The sequence below is a fragment of the Triticum aestivum genome, chromosome 7A (assembly GCF_018294505.1).
Source record: "Triticum aestivum cultivar Chinese Spring chromosome 7A, IWGSC CS RefSeq v2.1, whole genome shotgun sequence".
Classification (NCBI taxonomy): Eukaryota; Viridiplantae; Streptophyta; class Magnoliopsida; order Poales; family Poaceae; genus Triticum; species Triticum aestivum.
Window position 1 is genome coordinate 287,037,253 of NC_057812.1, and position 3,990 is coordinate 287,041,242.

The window sequence follows — 3,990 nt, forward strand, 5'->3', positions numbered from 1 at the left end:
TCCTCGACCTCCAGGGACGTTCCAGACCCCTTCAAGGATCCGACTCCACACCCCGAGCTCGCCATAGCTAGTGGAAACCAAGGACCGGCCAGGGCATTGACTGCCCCCACCCCGAGACGACGGAATTCGGCCCGGAGCCATCGAGTTTGGCGACCCTCGCAATGGTAAATGAGGCACTCGACCGAATCCAGAAAATGACCATCCCGGAGGACTTGCCCTCCGTCTTCAACCATCAACCCTTCGAGGCGTACCATAGGGAATTTTATGGCCCACCCACCACCCATTTGGTAGTCACTATCAATGATTTAACCGATATGCTAGACTATAATTCAGAGAATGTCGAAGACATAGACGAGGAGGACGGAGCCACGAACAATGCCGATGTTGCCCCCCCCGTCACCGGCCGCTGGTCAGCCACATCCACCTACGACATTTACATGGACACCCCAAAGGACGGCGAAAGCACTCCTGATTGGGACCGAGGCAAGCCCAGAGATGAGCCGCCCAAATGCCGAAACCAGTGTCTTCGATCAAAGCCACGTCGAAGCCACGGGAGCAACGTGGACTCCACGAAGAATGGCACCTTAAATAACACGGATAACCTCACTGGGCACGCAGCCAACGAACATCGTCAAGATGACCCCGCGGGGCAGGAGGACCAGCCCAAGCCAGAAAACCACGATGACTCCGAGGATAGCAATTACCTCCCACTCTTTGAAGAGGAGGCCAGTCTCGGGGATGACGATTTCATTGTCCCCGAAGACCCTCTGGAGCAGGAACAATTCAAGCAGAGGCTTTTAGCCTCCGCCCGCAGATTAAAGAAACAAAAACACAAGATCAAGGCCGAACAGGACACCTTCAACGATAGATGGACTAAATTCCTAGCTGCTGAAGAAGTGTATGGCCACGAAAAGCCAACCAAAAGTTATCCCAAGTGAAGGCTCCTACCATAGTTCTATGACCAGGCCATAGAGCCCACACGCCCGATATACACAAGCGGCAAACAGCTGGACCGCCCCTAGAGGGCGGGACAGAGTACTGACGAGGCCGAACATCAAGCCGCCCCATGTCACTGTTATGGCAAGGATCAAGTGTGGCCCACTGACGAGTATGACCTCCGCCATGATCTAGACGCCCAAGGAGGCCGCACCAGGCCCATTTATGGACCCAGAGGAGACCCGCCTGCTTACCAGGAAGGATACTATGACCGGCTAAACCGAAGCGATAGAATCCGGAAGCATCAACAGATTCATAGGGCTGAAGACCTCCGACGCGATGCAGCCCAAGTTCAGGGCGTCGCACACACCCTATGTTTACCGAGAGGGTCATGTAACACCAATTTCCGGAAGGCTTCAAGCCCGTGAATATCGAATCATATGACAGAACCACAGATCCAGCCATATGGATAGAGGATTTCCTCCACATTCACATGGCGCGAGGAGATGACCTCCACGCCATCAAATATTTGCCGCTAAAGCTTAAAGGTCCAGCTCGACACTGGTTGAACAGCCTCTCCAAAGACTCTATAGGATGTTGGGAAGAGCTCGAGGACGCTTTCTGAGCAAACTTTCAGGGCACCTATGTCTGGCCTCCGGATGCTGACGACCTAAATCGCATCACACAACAACCCGAAGAACCTGCCCGACAATTTTGGAACCGATTCCTGACCAAGAAGAACCAGATCATCGACTGTCTGGATGCTGAAGCCTTGGCTGCCTTCAAGCACATTGCCAATGACGAATGGCTCATATGGTAGCCCGGCCAAGACAAACCAATAACTATGGCAACCCTTACCTCCCTCGTGAACCGCTTTTGTGTAGGCGAAGATAGTTGGCTTGCTCGCAGAAACACCAACCCAGACACACCCGATAGTTCTGAGGTTCGGGACGGAAATGGAAAGCACAGACGCAGCAAGAATAAATGCCGCCACAATGACGGCGAGGGCGAGGATACGACAGTCAATGCTGGGTTCCAAAACCAAAAGTCCGGACCCCGAAAGAAAGAACCTAAAGGCAAGAACGACGACCCATCCACGACACGTCAGAGAAGCCTGCCAACCACTCCAACCGAAACTGTTGGGTGATTAAACAAGCTGGCAAACTCACAGCTGAAGACACGGGTAAAAGCCCATGAAGCGAGGACGATTGTAACATCCCAAAATTCTAAATTTTGGAATGTTATAATAAATAGATAGATTTGATTGATTGTTGGATTGATTGTCTGAAAGTGAGTGAATTCGAAACTTTTGAAAGTTAAATGAGAGGGAATAAAAGGACTTTCCCAAACTTTCATATTTGCTTTCTGATCTCCATGAATTCAAATGCTTTTCAAACACAAAACCCTTGAGCGAAGATAACATGACTTCTTCCATTTAAAAATGAAAAGAGTGTTTGAAAAATAATTGAATTTCATTTGGAAATATTGCAATTCTGGAACTTTATGCGACTCAATGATTTTCACGAGAGAAGATAAAATGACTTCTTCAAATTATATGAAATATGAGTTGGGAGTTTCAAAGAATTAAATTCAAAGCTCTTTTGAATTTATTTTCAATTTGGAATGTTATATATGAGATCATCATGCATATCTTATTTTCTTGCATTTTGGTCGATCCTAGAAATTTCACGCAACTCAAGGACCTTCGGAGAGAGTTGGAGACTTCGTTATTTTCTTATTTGAGAGTTTTCTCGAATTGGAAAAAAGAGGATCATTTGATTTATTTATTTCATCTTCAATAATTTTTCCGGTGTCAAAATACATGAGAGAGGGAATAATATGACTTTCCCAAAATATAGGAAAAATGAAGATTTAATAAATAGATCAAATTTTGTTTTTCCGGAGTATATTTGCATTTTATTTGGATAGGGAAAAATGTGCATTTTCAAAAATTGCATTTTTGGTCCGTAGAAAAGTTCATTTTGTTCGACTCATTTTAGGAGTCGGGGAAAATTTACTTTAGATTTTTTTGGAGCCCGTTTAGATTTTCTTTTCTGAGTTTTTCTGCGCGCGAAATCTGTTAAAAAAATAATAATAAAAAAATCCTCAGCGCCTTGGGCCAAACGCCCAAGCCGCCGCCGGCCAAGGCCAGGAGGCCATCGCGCGAGCGCCCAGGCTCCAGGGAGCCGCCGCCGTTGTCTTTTGGAAGTCCTAGTAGGACTTTTGTCCTACTCCCGTTTATTCCGTTTCTTTTTCTAGATCTTTCCTACTCCTAGTCCAATTCCTTGATCCCTCCTCCAAGTAAACCCCCCCTCCCCAATATAAATACCCAAGCACCCCCTCTAAATCATCAAACCCAAAGCCTAGAGCTCCACCACACCCCGCGCCGCGCCACCCCTCACCCGCGCGCCGCCCTAAGCCGCCGCGCGCCGCCCTAAGCCGCCGCCCGCGCCCTGCGTCACCGCCGCCGCCGCCGGAGCCCTTCGCCGGAGACCTCACCGGAGGTAGCCCCGCGCCGCATCTCTTCTTTTCATCGGTCGTTTTCTTCTAATTGTTCCGATTCTTTTCTTCTCCTCTAATTCGTTTTCTAGATCGATTTTTCGTTTCGGTTTTCTTCTCCGAAACCCTAGATCGGATTCGTTTTCTTTTCCGATTTAGTTGCCTTTGGACCATTCGCCGGACCGTTCGTCCTAACGAACGTGATCACCGGATTCTTCTAGGTTAACGAACGCCCGTTCGTTTAACCGTTCTTCTTTTTCTTTTCGTCGGATTTATTCCGCGATCATGATCTCAGATCCGATCTTCTTTCTAGTTTATCTTCTCGCCCGTTTATCGGAAGTAGGTGATTCAAGCGCCTGGAGTTTCGTCTCGAAACCGCCGTTCCGTCTAATCAACTTAAACAAGTTTTTGTTACTGTAAAATTTTGACCTAGTTTCAACTTGCTAGAACCGAGTTGTTTTCTTCTGCCGTTTGTTTTCCGTCGTTTGTTCGGTTCATTCTTTCTTTGCAACCGGAGTTCTTAATTTGAACTTTCTGGTTCGTTCTCTCGTTCGA